Source organism: Ostrea edulis, chromosome 7, assembly GCF_947568905.1.
Source record: "Ostrea edulis chromosome 7, xbOstEdul1.1, whole genome shotgun sequence".
NCBI classification, from domain to species: domain Eukaryota; kingdom Metazoa; phylum Mollusca; class Bivalvia; order Ostreida; family Ostreidae; genus Ostrea; species Ostrea edulis.
The window spans coordinates 66784250-66803995 of NC_079170.1; the positions used below are offsets into that span (position 1 = coordinate 66784250).

Here is a 19746-nt window from a genome sequence, read left to right on the forward strand (position 1 = left end):
TATGTTTTCCCATATATCCTCTCCTGATCGCTGATTGGTTGTAATTTTCGGCGGGCAAAATTGATTGTTGTTTGTGAGAGAAAACCTAGCGTGACTCAAATGGAACCATGTCATGTTTTGATTGAATGGAAGATCCAAAGATTTTTCTGAGAATAGGAGACGTCTACTGTTGTTGGGCATCATTCAGGTATGTCTTTTAGAGGGTATTGAGTAAAAATTTCTGGAACTTTTTAAAACAATCTTCCATTATGCATCCTCACTGAATATTTTAGTATGAGTCTGTCCATAGCCAATACTGGCAAATGCCGTCTCATTTAAACGATTTTTGACGGGATATCATGTTATCTCTGACTATACAAATTTTCCTTTTCTCATAAAAGAGCAATGATATTTAATATTCATTTCATAATCACAACAGAACACATCAAAACATGCTTGATATTCACCTTTTAGAATTTTGAATACAAAAAAAAAATATTAAAAAATATCCTGTCCCGATTCGGAAACAGGACGTTATCTAACCTATTCTTTTTCTCTGTATATCATTGTAGGTATTTCCGGTGTTGACTTGAAACGTTTTCATTCACGATGTTGCGGATTCATCATTGCATTTGCATGGGGTAGTGCATATGTTGTGTGTGGCCTTCTAAACGATAAATATATGGATATAAGGGTGAACAGGTCGATGCAGGAATATTCATTCTAATGATAAGGAAATACGAAATGCAAGGACAACCTCCAAGCATGCAGTATGCCTTATACAAACAATGATGGAATGTTCCAGTAAGTGGTGAAAGGTTTTACATATAACGTTTGATTTTGTGTTGTGATTACAAGGTCCTTATATAGATCTAGTTTATGTGAAATTTGAAATGGTTTTGCATTGTAGTCTTTGAGAGATTTAGTGGGGGGGGGGGGGTTATTACGTATAATACTGTATACAGTGATGTATGTAGGGACCAAATGATATTACGACTATTGCATATTAGCCATACAAATATCTACAAACTATTTCCAGTTAACCATCCGAATTTTTTAGTCCTAGAAATAGTTTCTATTCTCAATTATGGTGCAGCATCAAATTAAAGATGAGAAGTAAATCCTGTGCCAATCCCTCAGCATTAGAAGTGAAAGGCACAGGTGTTTTAGGCATGATATTAAAACCAAAAGCCCCATATCACGGTAGGTATTGACACGATAAAGAACCCTCACTGCTACACAACTAAGTTGAGGCTAATCCCTCCAAAAGTCTCAGTGCTGTACATAAATCTACCTTCAAGTTGAGCAATGCACTTCACACCATACAATGTCACAATGAAAAAGTAAGGCACAACGCACAGGGCTATATATTCATATCATTGGGAAAATGTTGCAATATTTTAGCTGTATTGACCAAGGCTATCAAGTTCTAATCTGTATACAAATTTGTTTAAAATTTTCTGTCATGATATATTTTTCTCTTTGGTATTGTAGCAATTTCAAATTTTCAGTATAGAACAAGTGCAAAGATATTATTCATATGATTGATTGATTGATTGATGTTTTCCACCACACTCAACAATTTTTCAGTTGTATGGTGGCGCCCAGTTTTTATTGGTGGAAGAGAGAACCCAGATACAATGTACCTGGGAAGAGAGCATCAACCTTCCGAAAGTAAACTGGGAAACTTTCTCACTTAACGGCATGAGCGGGATTGGAACCCTCGCCAACAGAGGTGAGAGGCCGCGTGATTTTGAGCTCAATGCTCTAACCACTCTGCCACGGAGGCCCCTTATTATTCATATGATATTATGACGTTGAAATCACCCGTAATCTATACATATAGTTTGTATTAATACGAAATATTTGACGTTTTCCTGGCTTTTGATATTTACTGTGCCAGGAAAATGTCAGAACCGGCACCATTACGTAAACTGGAATCGTTTTATTGATTAATTATGAGTTTAACATTGAATTCGACTCCAAAGTATTTAAAATCGGCCCGAGAATGCCGCGTCCAAAAGGAGGCAGTGAATTTCCAGTTTACGTAATGGAGCCGGTTCTGACGTTTTCCTGGCACGGTAAATATCAGGGGTTTTAATTTTTTTTCCTCGATTACTTTTTACTAAAACAACATTTTTTGACTAAAGAAAGTAAATTTAAAAGTTTTCAATTTCAAAATGTACATACCCTCCATTTTCATCCTCATCTAATTTCTCTGGTGTAGTGTTCCTTCTTAATTGACACCCATCTGTTGACAAAAATAACTTTTGTCATCAATGTCTTTTCTCATAAAAATACAATCCACCACCCAACCGACATTTTTTGGTGACCCTGGATATTAATTAATCTACTCACTTGCTATTGTCTAACTATACTGATGAATTTAGGTACTCGAATGCATTGAGTTAGACCACTAGAAAGGTAGTAGTTCTGAGATCTAACACATAAACTGGTGTATATAGTCATAATGATCTTGGTGGCCTCTAGTCAAATAATGTGTCCTGTATTATATAATTTTCTTTGAAATTGTCAGATGTCTGCTAGTTTTTTTTTTATGTAATCCTGTGCATATAGATAAACACATATATGCATTTATAAACAATGTCACATGTACACAAAATAAATCTAATTAAAATTACTGTACCAAAAACACTACCAGCAATAAAATTTGCTATTTTAGAATCCTGAAGTGATCTTGTACATGTAAATGCATGCAGTGGTGGATTCAGGATTTGTTAAAGGGGGGGTAGGGCTCCAGGGTTTTGGTTTTTTTTAGGTAACTTGTAAGGTTTATTCTAGTTATAAATACATGTACAACATAATAGAATTATTATATGATAATAAGTTATGGATTTGCTTATCTTCATGTGCTTGTATATATATATATATATATATATATATATATATATATATTATGTCAAATCCTATACCACTATTTCTTTTATTAGCTCACCTGAACTGAAAGCTCAAGTGAGCTTTTCTGATCGACTGTTGTCCTTCATCTGTCCATCTGTAAACTATTTACATTTTTACATCCTTGGGTGAAGGGCTTTCAAGTTTGTTCAAATGAAGGGTCATGTCCCCTTCGAAGGAGAAATAATCACAAAAATGCAAAAAATGGGGTGGGGTCATTTAAAAATCTTCTTCTCAAGAACCACTGGGCCAGAAGAGCTGAAATTTACATGAAAGCTTCCTGACTTAGTGCAGATTTAAATTTGTTAAAATCATGGCCCCGTGGGGGGGGGGGGGGTAAGATGAGGCGACATTAGGGGATTGAAATTTTACATACAAATATATAGGGAAAATCTTCTTAATAATCACTGGGCCAGGAAAGTGGGAATTTACATCAAACCTGTCTGGCATAGTGCAGATTCAAGTTTGTAAAAATCATTGTCCCCGGGGGTAAAATGGAGCCACAGTAGGGGATCAAAATCTTGCATACAAATATATAGGGAAAATCATTAAAAATCACTTGTCAGGGAAGTTTACATTTACACGAAAGCTTCATGACATAGTGCAGATTCAATTTTGTAAAAATCAGGGCCCCTGGGAGTAGGTTGGGGCCACAATAGCGATCAAAGTTTTACATGCGAATAGGAAAAATCTTAAAATATGAGCCAAGGTGACTCAGGTGAGCTATGTGGCCCAATGGCCTCTTATTTATTTTTGGTCGTAATGTGTGTGTGTTTTTAAATCAGCCAATGGCAAAGTGAAGACAGAATTGAGCAAAGTAACGATGTGTCTACTCAGTCTTGATATACCATATGTTACATATGATTAATTTTTGTTTACTGTTTTTTTTTATAACTAGATGAGCAGAAGATGCATTCCATGACTGACTCCCCATATGATATGAAAGAGAGCCCATGAGAATGGAACCAACTTTCAGTGTTACAATGGATGAACACTCCTCCTGTCACAAGTCCATCTTGATTCAGTAAAGTGGTAGTCTATTTATCTAGGAAGCAACGAGACGGATCTGGACAAGGACCATATTGACTCAAGTTTTGGTGTCAGAAGACCATTTTGATTAAACATGTTAAAAGCACCACAGAAGTAAGAAGCTAGGATACCAGTTTTATGTGAGCATACCATTTAAGGATTCATTACTGAAAAGTTGAAGGATAGTCACTTTGACAAGAAAATGGAACAATTGTAATGAGCATTGGGGTCCATGTATTTAGAGCTTTCCATTTTTCTGTTGAAAGTCATATTGATATTGTTCTGTTTATTATTTTTTTCTTACCATCAAAATGCTATCACTCTTTAAGACATATTGAAACACTTTTTAGCTCACCTGAACCGAAGGTTCAAGTGAGCTTTTCTGATCACATTTTGTCCGTCGTCCATCTGTAAACTTTTCACATTTTCGACTTCTTCTCCAGAAGCACTGGGCCAATTTCAACCAAACTTGGCCAAAAGCATCCTTGGGTGAAGGGCTTTCCAGTTTGTTCAAATGAAGGGCCATGTCCCTTTCAAACGGGGTATAATAAAAAAAAATGCAAAAATAGGGTGGGGTCATTTAAAAATCTTCTTCTCAAGAACCACTGGGCTAGAAGAGCTGAAATTTACCTGAAAGCTTCCTGACATATCGCAGATTCACGTGACCTCCATTGATTTTGATGTAGCATGGTCAAAGATCAAGTGTCAAACTGGACACAGGAATACACTGTCTGCTCAATATCTTGAGAATTGTTTGTTTGACAGACATCAAACTTAGTACACCGGTAACATCCTAAAATGAAGATGACCCTTAGTGATTTTGAGGTGACATGGTCAAAGGTCAAACTGGATATAGGAAGATACTGACCACTCAATATCTTGAGAACTTTTTGCTTGACAAACATCAAACTTGGTACATTGGTACATCTTAAGAAGTAGATGACCCTTAGTGATATTGAGGTCACATGGTCAAAGGTCAAACTGGACATAGGAAAATACTGACCACTCAATATCTTGAGAACGTTTTGCTTGACAGACATCAAACTTGGTACACTGGTACATCTTAAGAAGTAGATGACCTGTAGTGATTTCGAAATCACATGGTCAAAAGTCAAACTGGAAATAGGAAGATACTGACCACTCAATATCTTGAGAACCCTTTGCTTGACAGACATCAAACTTGCTACACTGGTACATTTTAAGATACATGACCCTTAGTGATTTTGAGGTCACATGGTCAAAGGTCAAACTGGACATAGAAAATACTGACCACTCAATATCTTGAGAACCCTTTGCTTGACATACATCAAACTTGGCACACTGGTACAGCATAAGGAGAAGATGACCCCTAATGATTTTAAAGTCAAAGGTCAAGAGTTAAACTGGACATAGTAATATATTGTCTCCTATAATTTAAGAATTATTTGATTGATTGACACTAAACTTGGTACACTGGCAAAGCATAAGGAGTAGATGACCCATATTGATTTTTAGGTCACATGGTCAATCCACTCCTGACATATGAAGATATTGCCTTCTCAATATTTTGAATTGGTGATACTATTATAAAATTAGATGATGCATGTGTATAACCCTTTTCAATTTTGCACCATGGGGCCATATATGTTTTACAAACATCTCTTGTTTGGATTTGAATTAATAGTTTTGAAATTTTTGGATTCTGTACTCATTGATGTTTGGGGAACATCTGTAAAGATCCCAATTGAAAATTATATAACAATTTATTTTCATAGAAATTAGGTTTGTGTAAAGGACAGTCAGATATAATATGAAATTTACTGTATAAAAAGAAGTGTTAGTACACATGATGTGTTAAACAAGATACTGAGTGCTAGAATGACATTTCTTTGGATTCTATGTAGAAGTATCCTATATACGAATATTGCTAGTATAAGTTCACCATCAGTATCGTTATAATTCATTGCACATCTTTTTACAGAAACTAAAGAGTCGAAAGGCCCAGCTGAAGAGAAATTCCCATTTCTCGACCAAGGACAAAAGAAAAGATTAAAAAGGTGCTGACTAAGGAGGCAACGTCTCCAGAAGTAACGGATGATGAGGAAGCCACCCAGAGGAAGGTCTTACCATTTATATGGGAGTCATCCCTGCTGCGTAATGTTAAGTGCGACCTGGACAGAGAGTATGCTGAATCTTTGCAACTTCAATCAAAGAGACAAAAAGCCAAGGCCATTAGAAGTAGAACAGAAATGACTATGGCCCCACCACCTAGGAGCATTCAAGAGTGGGCCGTTTCCTCTACTTATAAATGATGCTATTACTGTTAATAGTTATATTTAATTTCCTCATTTCTAGCTCACCTGAGTCAAAGGCTCAAGGTCACAATTAATACTTTTCTACCATTATAACCAGTTTTTATGAAATTTTAATAATGCTGTTGAAGGAGAATTGCAATTTTTTGGATGTTTATAATTGACACTGTTTAAGTATGTCTAGCATCTTAAAAAGTGTGATGACCTATATATTTCATTTGATAATTTATTAATTTTAACTTTAATAAATTGAAATAAATGCATTTTTGATACTTTTATCAGAGAATATTGCAAGTATGGAGTTACCTTGATATATTTATACAGATTTGTTCTGCTTTAGTACTAGTGTATCAGTATTATTACATCAAGTTCATTTGTGTGAATATTATAATATTTAAGAATGAATAAAACTGTCAAATTGTGGCTTGTATTCTTTGTACAGTAGAAGGTCTTTGAACATCAAGTTGGAAACTTGATATCAAATGCATGTATGCAGAAACCATTTGCATATCAGTAGCTTATGCATGCGGAAACTTGACATAAACTTTGTGGAAACTTGACGTAAACCATATATAAACCAATATAGTTTATGTATGCGTAAAGGTATGATAAACCATATATGCATGTTGATGGTTTACGCCTGCGGAAACTGATGATAAACCATATGTATGTCAATGGTTTATGGCTGCGTAAACTCGCGGAAACTTGAGGTTTCAGCAAGTTTCCGTTGCGGAAACCATATGGATTCGTGGACACCCTAAGTTTCCGGAGTGCGGAATCTTGCTGAAACTTGAAGTTTCCAAGCGGAAACTTGGCAGAGACCTTATGTATACCTAAGTTTCTGCAGTGTTTCCGCAGTGTTTCAGCCTTGCGGAAACTGCATTTTTCATCATGTGGATGCTACATTGGAAATCAATTGAATGCGATACTCAACATGGTTCCCTTAGTGAAACTGAGTAAGTATCTAACAATCACCTGAGTACTAGTGAACAGGTATCACTACTCCTAAGGGCCATGGAATCTTGAAACAAAATCCTGTTCTGAATCTCTAAATCAAATTCTAATGTTCAGTAATAGTATAGAGCAAGATGTGTTCTTAAAACTTCAATGCCCTCAAAAAGTTCATACACTGATGCAAAGCTTTACATAAGATGATAAGTGTATTAACATTAAAACATATGACTAATTTGGACTCACCCTAGTGTCAAAACTCTGGGTTTTGAAATTCACCATTTTGGTACATCCTTTTCCGCTATTCATAAGTATGCCTTTAGATTTAAAACAGTATCAGCAAACTTACACATAAACACACTATACTAAGTTTGGCCCCATCCTGGGAACCCCTAACCCAGGGATCATTAAAATTTACAATTTTGGTAGAGGCCTTCCTGTTCTACATTATTATACATTTACGTTTTCTTACACATGTGTGGTTCTACAGAAATTTGTTTTTAAATGGTCAATTTTGGGCAGTTTTTGTCCTGTCACTAAGGCCCCAGGAATCCTGAAATTTGCAGTATATTGCCCCCTCCCCCCGTTCCAAAGATGCTTCATACAAAATTTGAAAATAATTGGAATCATAGTTATCAAGAAGAAGTTAGAATTCATATTGTTCACACATTTAATAGCTGACCATTTTGGTCCCATTCAATACCGAAAACCCTTACCCTTGGGATCATGAAATTTACAATGTTGGTAAAGGACTGCTTGTTCTTTCTAAATACATGTATCTATTTGGTTTCAACTTAGTATCAATAGCATTAAAGAAGATGTAATTTTAGTGTTCTACACATAATCACTATATTGCAAGTTTGGCCCAACCCTGGAGCCAGAACACCTACCCCGAAGATCATAAAATTTACAATTTTGGTAGAGGTCTCCCTGCTCAACATCATTATGCATTTAGTTTTTCTCAAAACATGTGCGGTTGTAGAGAAAAAATACTTTTGAAAATTTGTCAATTTTTGGCAGTTTTTGTCCTGCCCCTAAAGTCCCATGGGTGCAGGATTCCTGCAATTCACAGTTTATGTTCCCCTTGTTCGAAACACCCTTCATGTCAAATTTGAAAAGAATTGGAATAGTAGTTATTAAGACAACTTTCTATTGTTCACACACTCAATAACTGACCATTTTGGCCCCACCCTGATACAAAAACCGCTACACCTAAGATCTTCAAATTTACAATTGAAGTAAATGATTATTTGCTCTTTCTAAGTATCCGTTTAGTTTCAATTTATTATCAATAGCACTAAAAAGGATGCTATTTAAGGGTTTTACACATAAAAACTACATACCAAATTTATCCCAACCCTGGGGTCAGAACTCCTCCCACAAGGGTCATCAAATTTACAATTTCGGTAGAAGCTTCTTTGCTCATCATTAATACACACCCACTTTCTCTGCTAGATGCACATGAGTAAAGAAGACATTTTTAACGAAATACATCAATTTTACAGTGTTTACCCAAAATTAAGGTCTGTTAGGGTGGGGAGTCATGGAATTTACAATTTCTGGTCTCGTTCAGCTATTTATGCCACATACCAAAGTTGGTAAAGATTGGTCCAGTAGTTTCTGGGAGGAATATGTTAATGGACGACGTAGGACACAGACAAATAGCAATTTATGGCTTTAAATTGTTTCTATTGTACTTAGAATGTTCCAGTGTCACAACTTGTTCCGTTGTGGCACCAAGTGTGACTTTGATATTGTTAATTATATACATGTATGCAATGTTTCTCAATAGTACATATTTACTTTGTGACAATTCACATATAATTCAGTTGCATTTTATCTCTTTTCGAGAAACAAGATGTCCACAGGCATTATCAGTCACCCGAGGTAAAAGTATCGATTGTCCCAAACACTATGAAATGTATAATAATTTTCCTAATATTCAGCAGCAGTATAAAAAGGAAAATACATCTGCACATGTATTTGTAACATTATTGTCGACATTTTGATATTCTTGATTTTAAGAATTATAGCTAATGAGGTTATTTTTAGTGAATGTGTTTCTTACTAGGGACATCTTCCCGTAGTATTACTCATTATAATTACGTACACAAAAAATAGATACATAGATACTTTACTCACCAGTCGCAGTAGCTCAGTAGCAGAGCGTTCGCTTCGTATAATTGGTCAATTTCACTTTCATGTGAGAAGATTGCTTTTAAAATAGAAATTCACCAATTGCATCCGTCACCAGTTATCTCTTTACCTATACATGCTTCATCGGAATAGTTTCCTGTAGGGAAAGTATATGTGTGTCTTTTGTAAGATTTAATGACTTGAATCTTTATTTGTAATATGTCATGTAGTTTGCTTTTAGGAATTTTATTGTTAACCTTTTTGGCCCAGTGGTTCTTGAGAAGATTTTTTCTATATATTCATATGTAAATATGTGATCCCCTATTGTGGCCCCATTCTATCCCCATGGGCTATGATTTTAGCAACCTTGAAACATGTACGATGTCAGGAAGCTTTCATGAAAATTTAGCTCTTCTGACCCAGTAGTTCAAGAGGGCATGGCTCTTCATTTGAACAAACTTGAATGCTCTTTACCCAAGGGTGCTTTTTGTCAAGTTTGGTTGAAATTGGTCCATTTTTTTTTTTTTTGAGAAAAAGTCGAAAATTTGAAAATTTTACAGACAGACGGATAGACAGAAAACAAACTACAAGTGATCAGAAAAAAGCTCAGCAGCGAGCTAAAAAAAAACCACACATCATAAACACTCTATCACAATTTCTATTACAATATCAAAGCATGTAAAGTACAGTTTATGATACATAGACTATTATATGCCCAAATCCATAAAATATATCTTATCAGCCCTCTGACAGGCCCCGTATCATCCATTGTACATTCTGCCCTCAGGTTGAAACTGGAATGACTCAGTCTGATTTAACATATGATTTGAATTTTAGCATGGGGTATTCTTTATATATATATGTCAACATGCGTCTTAATATTCCAGACAACTGCATACAACCAAAGAAGAATAAAGTGGGTGATATATTATATCAAGTGACACAAACCGTGACACAAGTCTTCTTAATTAGACTTCACTCATGTAATTCAAGACCATGAATAAAAAAAAAATATTTTCTTTTGCTAAAATTCTTAGGTAAGGTTAATTTCAATTTGGATTGTGTCTACTATTCCACATGGTATTCTTACATCTGAAAGCAGAGCTTAAATTCATATTCTACTTCTAATAAAATTAAAGCATATTCATTTTTTTGAAATATATTTTCTTTATTTTTCTTGTAATATAAATATGTTAAATACCAGTCATTGAAGAAGGATAACTGAAATCCAGATGGTGCTATTGTAGAGCCTCTCCGCAACCGTTAAATACTCCTTTGAATGTTAAATCGACTATCCCCTCTGTCAATCCGCCATACATGTACATGGTCCTGTAGATTTAACACCAAACTCTAAAATGATATACACCATACGCTGAAAAATATGTAGAGATATTCCTGTCTTCAATTCAATTTACATGTTTTACACCTCTTACTGAGGCTCAGTCAATAAAACATTTTTAAAAAGAAAACGCTGGTTCACTGTATGAACCATAAAACCCCAGACCCTATGAATTTCACAATTTTGATAGTGAATTACATTGTCCAGAATTTGACACTAATGCTAGTTCACTAGCCCTGGGAAAACTTAAAATTGAGGTAAGATGTAATTGAACAAGTCATCAAGCTTGTTCTGCAAGGCTTACTAACTAGAAATAAATGCATTGTATCATCAGTAAATTAATCATATAGATAAATGAAAAACTAAAAATAACAAACAGGACTAAAACAAAAATAGTGTTTGTTTCCCCTCACGCGACCGAGTTTAAGAAAACCACAGCGAACCAAAAGTTTTTATTTCGTTGTTTTTGCAAAGTTTTATTTCTCCCGGAAAAAATCGGGGTCGTTACAGGTACAGATTAGTATTGTATAATGAGCGGAATTTTCCTTATCTTCGTTAGTTTCGATCTAAAATAATACGATTAGAAGTGATATGTTAGAGATCGAGATTGATGAATGTTGTCTACATGAGAAGCGAGGAGATAAGATACCCTGGGGCGTCCAGGTGTGCAAGTTGTGTTCTTCAGTTGGGGAAAGTGTTGATATTTCGGACGGGTGTGATATTTTCGACAGTCAATAAGAAAGCATTATATCTCCATATTCTGAGTTTAAAATTTATAATAAAAACCTTAAAGTAAATGATTATCAATGTATTACATCATCCTAAGTAATCGATTTCAATTGATTACAGAAGAAAACGACTACCCAATCAATAATCGATTACACAAAACCCCTCCAAGTAATCAATTATTAATCGATTACATTTTTGAGTAATCGTGCCAATCTGTTTTTTTGAAGGTCATATCCGAAAGACCCTTGATTTTCACTTCTAATTGCCAACTGTTTGGTGAAGGAACAAGCACTACCTATTTTAACATCTTATAGGTTTGACATGGCCATGGCAGAAGCAGGGCTCGAACACTCACGACTTCACGGTTACGAAGCGAATGTAAGCGGGAGGTCATGAGTTTGAGCCAACATTTTGTTTATGATTATCTGTATATATATATATATATATATATATATATATATATATATATATATATATCGAATTGTGTAACTATATCTCGGCATCCACTGGTCCAACCTACATATCCATATGAGTAAACTATTCTCAAGAAGGACGTTAAACAATATACAATCGATCAATAACTTGGGAACATTTTCAATTTTTTTTTAATATAACCCTATCCAATTACTAGGAGAGCGATTGAGAGAAACTATAATGTATTCCCCAAAGCAGATCCGGGAGGAATAGTTTATATTTTGGCTGACAATAAACACCTATCACTGTCCTACCCATTGGATACATATACCAAAGCAGAATAGATCTTCTCCCAACAACAAAGCAAATCATTCCGTAATATATTGTGAAAAGCTGCTATATAGTTGCAATGTTAGAGTCCTACTTTGATTCGGATTAAGAGCCTATTGTAGTTATTTTTTAAATTCAGCTTTATATATTTTACAGGGAAATTTCCATTATTTCCTTTGTAATTATGCATTTTCATAGCTTACTTTTGAAACATCTCCCATGGAATATCAAAGTCAAAACTTTAACTCATCAATGCCTATTTTACTTTATACCAAAGTGTAAATAAACTCTATTATAGAAACGACCATTAGGTCCTTCGTCTTTAAATGGACTTACCTATGCAACTCTCACAAAAAAACTTTAAGGAAAGGAGGAGCAACTTCCGGGGTTCCATTATATCAGCTAAAACCTGAAATATACAGAATGATGTAATTATTTTCATTTGGAGAGAACCACATTCTAACACAAAGATTGTCATATAATTTGAGAAATGGTCCAACAGCGATATACATGTTCCTTAGTAACAATGAGTGTTTAATTGATGTGGCCTCCTCTATTTCCCCTTCTAGCCACCACATTTCCTCACGATCATTATTTGTTTTATCAAACGTGTGTAATGTTGTATATTTAAATGTTCCAATGAAAATTAAGTTATCTACTTGTAGCCATGATAAGCATTGACTATGATGGGTACATACTGTATATAACTAGAAGACAATTGCACAATTCAACTCAACAGCAAAACTATCAACAAAAAGAAATATTTCAGAAACATGTATGACCCCCCATGAGGCAATATTGAAAAAATGTTTCAAAATAACAAATAATTTGAACCATGACCTTTGACTTTCTTATTTGAAAACAATGGGGGCTGTCTACTCTTTAATTAGGGGACAATAGTGTAACCAAGTTTCATATCTCTACAGATAATGGTTCACAACATCTTACGTGGACTATATCTTATTATGTCCAATATGACCCTTACCTTTGTTTGACCTTGTGATCTCAAAATCAATATGGGTCATTTACGTTTTCCCAGTGTATCAAGTTTGATATCTGTCAAGGAAAAAGTTCTCAAGATATTGAGCAAAAATATCTTATCATGTCCAGTTGACCTACGTCCTTATGACCTGACAATCAATAGGGGTTATCTCTTTAAAAGAAGTCAATGTACCATGTTTTATGTCTTTCAATCAAATAGGTCTCAAAATGTTGAGCGAACGATGTCCTATACCCAGAGAAGTTTGACGACTGACCTTTCACCACAAAATCAATTGGAGCCATCTTCTCCTCATGTAGAACCAGTGCACAAAGTATGTTGTCAGTCAAGCAAATCATTTTTAAGATATTGAACAAAAATATGTGACTATGTCCAATCAAACCCCAGGCCTTGTGACTTGGAAATAGTGGGTGCCATCTACTCCCTAAGGGCAACCACCCAGTGTGGTGCATATGTACATGTAACTGGCTATAAAAGGAGTCCTTACATATTGGGAGAACAAGGCTTGGTCTATAGACTAACCAACCGGCAGGTGCAACATTGCCCCCTCTTACATAAATATAACACACAAACAGTGTCTCCTAAAAATGTTGAATGCATTTACACATGTAATTGTACACACAAAATTGTTTTGCTATAGCTCCTTAGAAATGACAAGAAAATACATCTCTTTATGTTTTCGTGTGCAACACGTTACATTTTCTCTGAGGCGCATGGACTTATCTCTCAGATAATCTTTATTGCAACGTATTGTTTAATGGTATTGCTATTTATACTTACCTAAATAGTCACATCTTTGTCACAAAGTCACAACCAATAACCAACTTGACGCATAGATCCACTGGTTAACTGCATTTCACTGCATAATCGGAATAGGAATAGCGAAATACATTAAGACACATAAAGTATGCATGTATTTTTGTGAAATGCAAGGTAAAGATAACGAACAGTGATCAATCTCAAAACTTCTATAAGCAATACAAATATATAGTTGGGGCAAACATGGACCCCTGGACACACCAGAGGTGGGATCAGCTGCCTAGGAGGAGTAAGCATCCCCTGTCTATCTCTTTAGTCTTTACCATTAATTTGTACTCAGTTTGGTTATTTGCTTATTGTCCAGGAGTTAAACATCGAAATAATGTATTTTCACTATAAAGGACAACCTTGCACCCAAGTTCCCACATTTCAAAATGTTGGTAAATCACTTTTCCTCATCTTGACTATAGGTAATCTATTTCTGAGACATAGTCAAGTAAAAAAGGTTTTACAGATAGTGTAATTCTTCTTATTCAATTGCAAACGGGACAGAAACCATGGAATTCGACAATTTGTGTTGAACATAGATTGAACATTGACAGATTTTTTCCCACATCGGTAAAAGTTGGTTAAATAGTATTTTAGAAGAAGTAGAACTAAATCCTAATATTATTAACCCAAAACAATAAGAGAATGCAATAAGTCAGCTGAGTGTAAAACGGTACCAATTTTGATGCACGAGATGCGCATTTCGACAAGTAATGTCTCTTCAGTAATGCTCAACCGAAATGTTTGAAATCCGAAATACCAATGAAGTCTTAGAGCTAATATACGGAAAACGGTGTGCCAAAAAAGTGGAGTCAAAATCGTCAAAGGAGAAGAGCTATGCGTGAGGGAGATAATGTTTAATTTTGAAATGAATTTCTAAATTTCATAACAGCAATTAAATATACATCCGTATTTTCAAGCTAGTAACGAAGTTCTAAGCTACCGGGCTGTAGAGACCCTCGGGGACTAACCGTCCACCAGCAGAGGCCTCGACCCAGGGGTCATAATGTAAAACTTATATGGTACCAATTTTGATGCACCAGATGCGCATTTCGATAAATGCTGTGTCTTCAGTGATGTGCAACCGAAATGTTTGAAACCCAAAATAAGAATGAAATTTTAGAGCTAATATAGGTGAATATATTTTGTAAATCAGGTTGACTGAGCACGGTTACAAAAATTACTTTATTTTCTGTAATCTTACGCATATAACATAAAACAGGATCTATGTCAAACATTGCAATTTGTCAACAGGTGAAGATGCTTAATTTTTCATATTCCAAAATTCACATCTTCTTTATATTAATTATGTCAGGATCAATATTACAGAAACAATCTAGCGAAGATGGGAGACAATTTTTTCGCAAATAAAATGAATAAAACAGGTGGTAGATGATTTGTCTAATGTGTGTACTGTTATCAATGTAGTCAAACAGTTTTCACATCTGTAATGATTAAAAATTCCAAGGGTTTTCTAAGGTTCTCTGTTTAAGTATAACACCCATACAGACATTGCCAATTTCAAAAAGTTCATTTTTTTCGAGTTACACCACTTTGTCTCTTAATCTGTGATCGTAAAGGCAGTCTTTAACTATTCGTGAAAATAACTTGCTGTTAAGTTGTTCATTTACCAAGCCACTTGTTGAAAACTTAGTGTCTTGTTCACATGGATGCACATTAATTTTTACTTTGCATTAAATCTAATGTGAAGTAAATTAATGCATGTTGAATTAATTCAGAAGAAATAGTGTTCACACGCCAGCTAATGCGCATTAAAGGACTAGAGCCACAAAGTACTAAAATTGGCCCTTTCGCAAAAATAAATGAGGCTTTTCAGAAAAAAATATTTACAACATATAACAATCTTATTAAAACCAGATCCTGAGATCCGCTCGCTTAGATCGCTACACTACATGTAAATATGAACTTTCCTGTTCCAGTGGTTATTGAGAATTTTTTTTGTAGATATCAGCATGCAAAACTTTTTTTGGGGGGGGGGGGGTTGAACACACGTAAATCTGCACTACAGTGTATGTCATGAAGCTTTCAGGTAAAGAACTAGAGCCACAAAGTACTAGAATTGGCCCTTTCGCAATAATACATGAGACTTTCACAGTTGATGCTCTAAGATTTATAGGTCATAGAACAATTTATTGTATAACAATATCTTTTCTAGTTATCGTTTTACAGTCGTTTAAACTTTGTATTGTTTTTCAGCATGAAAACTAAATAACGTCATGATGCTTACGTCATGGTGTTGACGTTATGAGAATCACAGGTTAATATATATTTTTGGGACTTATTCTCATTGTAAATCAGAACTGTTAAAATACTAGGAACTTGTATATTTTCTATCACGACGTTTAGATTTGAGATATATTGCCCCCTCCCTCCACTTTACATTTTTTTCCCCGCTGAATTGGACATAATTGAAAAATCGTGATCAAAAATCAAAATTCCATGCGGTGAAAGGACCACAGCAAACAATATTGTTTTACCGTCTACCTCAGAGACGAGTTTATTTTTTTTAAAGATGTATATCTATTTGTATCAATTTCCATTAAATTGATATTAATTGACGATAAAAAGAGAAACAGCTCTATAATTTTGGTTAAACTTGAGTAATTATAGTAACTAACTAGGAAAATGGATTTTTTAAACATCCCCCTCGTGAACGAATTTTTTTTAATAAAACACGGTTGAACTTTAAAATGTAGGCACATCTGAGCGAAGTAGACTTTTAAGTCCGCGGAGGAACTCCGTGAATGTCACCTGTGCTTCCTTTGTGCCCCCGTGCACCTCCATGTGATAAAACAAAGAAATAAAAGAAATAAATTCTAAGCGAAAAGTTATAAGTGGGTGAAAATTAACACGTATAAAACGGCGTCTTGTATATATTTATATCATTTGATGATATCTTATTGTTATGCAAATATATGCAGAATTGCACACTAGCTGGGTTAGTCATTTAAAAACTTGTTTATGTACTATTGGTATTCAGATACAAATTCATGATATCATCCTTTCTTATCATTAAATAGAAGGTATTATACATAATATATTAGATTTTTTGATTGATTGATTGATTGATTGATTGACTGTATCTTGCTTAACGTCTCCCTCGAGAATTTTTCACACATATGGAGACGTCACCAAGACCGGTGAAGGGCTTCAAATTTTAGGCCTATGCTCAGCGCTTACGGCCATTAAGCAGTGAGGGTTCTTTAGCGTGCCACACCTACTGCGACATGGGACATCCCCTGATGCCAAGCGTTTGGCGATGGAACTGTCATTACCCGTTTTTACGACTTAGGTCTGACGCGGCCGAAATTTGAACCCCGGCCTACCCCATGCAGGGCAAACGATCTAACCTCTCGGCTACCGCGTAAAGTTTTTGTATGAACTGAAATAAATATCTTAAGTATGCAAGAAGAGTGACCTTTAGCTGTACATGGGAATGACAATTGAACAGAAGGAGGACTAAGGGACGTAGAAAATGATGGTTGGTTTATAGATGACAGATTACTCCTCTTGAGTTCTGGATTTGACTTGCCGTATTTCTGTACATAGGACCTGCATATATGTCTGCATTTGTCACACAGAAAATCACGGTGACTAGGCGTTCTTCCAGATAGTCTGCTTATTACATTCGTATGAATCTTTGATATATAACATATATCTGTTTGTTTCGTAGTTCTAGGGTAGTTAAAACACGTATAGGACTTTTTGATAAGCATCTGTAACAAATCAATTTGGAAACGGAAATAAATCAAAATATCAATCTTAATATGCAGAAAACACAAATTTATTGGACAAGAGGCATTGTCTATATTAACCCTCTCCAAATGCACACTGAAGTAGATTATGTCAGTGTTATTCATACATACTTAAGTATTAAGACATTATTCAGGCCGTTTCCCCTTAAAAATTGTCAAAATCCCCCCACCCCAAATCGTGTCAAAATTATTTGCACTTTTAAAACAATAAGTTACAGATATTTTACGTATAACCTACTATTGCGTTAATGGCATCCCCATAAAGTGAATATTGGACAGTATCAAGATAACTTTGTATAATTTCCATTTCATGATCAAGATGCATGTCATGTCGCATGAATAAGTAGCAAAAGAAAAATTCTTTAAAAATCTATAGTTACAAAATTCCAATAGTTTACACACAAACACACACGCACGTACCAACACATTTATTTATGGAGGAGTTCAATATTTAAAAAATCCTAATATCAAAATAAGTTGATAATTTTTCCAAATCAGTAAGGCATAATCGTAGCTTCTGAATTTGGTGTGAAAAACACTGGATGTAAATCATTTGATTTTGTTTCATTAGGAATAATAATAAAGTCATGTACGTGTAATAGTGCAGAACTTTAAATGAGTTAGGTAAAAAATTGGGATAATAATATTTAAAAAAAAAAAATAATAATAAATAACTTAGATCTTCAATTAAGGCATCGCTCTCTTCACATTCAATAATAAATGGCTAGGTAGAAATATAAACACAATATGTTACACGTACTTCTAAACTGAAATGCACTATCTAACCCTGACCAGTACATGTAATACTGGTACAATAATCATTATACTATGGTAGATCTATATCACAGGTTTGGATGTCTTGATTAAAAAAATGAAGGGGTAATATTATACTATGAAAATATTAATAAATTCCATTTATATATTCTTGTCCTCCATTTTCTATTGAAAATTGTATGTACGTTTCATTGGATCCGCCACTTATTTTAACTTACAGTAGCCTCCCTTGCATTTTTACAAATATGAATTAAATTCCTTAAAACCGTCATTTGAATGTGTAAAATGATCATTTGAGAAAACAACTACTCTTTTTAATTAAAAAATAAATTAAGAAATTTAATAAATTATGTATTTATGCCTGAAACCAGGCTAATAGTTACTTCTCATTGTAATTAAAACTAAAGAAAATGCATTACAAAACACTATATGAAACAATTTTGACTCGTATTTCAGTTTGACAAAACAAATGTATGTTAGCAAGGAAGATGTATGATTAAACTCATGTGCGGGAATATATTAACTGGAAATATATCAGAATAGCTGAATGATTGGAGACACTTTATGTAAATGAGCAAGATTATGTGTGAGGGATATCGTATGTTGTTTTTCCCCCAGACAAAATCAAAAATATTACTTATCATTTTCAAATAAAAGTGGAATGTACAAGAATTTTTACTACTATTCCCGCACTTTCAATTCATTTGCACATACATATATCACTGGCCCGATGAGTGGTCGGCCTAGTGATAACCCCACGTAGCGTACTGATTCGAGGTGCAAAACTTTAAAAGATTTGGTTGAAAATGCTAACTCCCAGCTATATAATCGGTAATACTTGCTGTAGAATGGAAATTCTGTAATACTCGCGTATCTAATTTTTAGGAATCAACATAATGATGCATTTTAATTGACACCTGTATCCGCAGTAATCACAATGCATCACATATAGTGATGTCAGCTGTTCAGACGACTATTCCTCTTCCTCTCGCGATATTTCAAAAAAGTTATTTTTCGATAGCAACTAGAATGTCACTGCGAAGTTTTTTCATTGGAAAGAATACCTTTCATTACCAATTTTTATTCAATCGAATTAAATCTTAGAGCGAAACATACGAAATATAAAAAATATTGCCTCAAAGTGAAAAAAAAGAGGTGGTAAAATCCGGGAAAAAATCAAATACATGTATGGGTTTGACGTTTAATTTCAAGTAATCAACATCCGGTTTCACAAATTAAGGTGACATGCGATTTGGATAAATAGTATACATGGAA

General features: G+C 34.6%; 1 long non-coding RNA gene across 1 annotated transcript; it reads left to right on the plus strand.

The window, feature by feature from the left end:
* The first annotated feature begins 3722 nt into the window (after nucleotides 1-3722).
* LOC125654554 (uncharacterized) lies at nucleotides 3723-6638 on the plus strand. The gene is made up of 2 exons (XR_008797229.1): nucleotides 3723-4064; nucleotides 5885-6638. It is a non-coding gene; the product is annotated as an uncharacterized LOC125654554 (long non-coding RNA).
* The last annotated feature ends 13108 nt before the right edge of the window (nucleotides 6639-19746 follow it).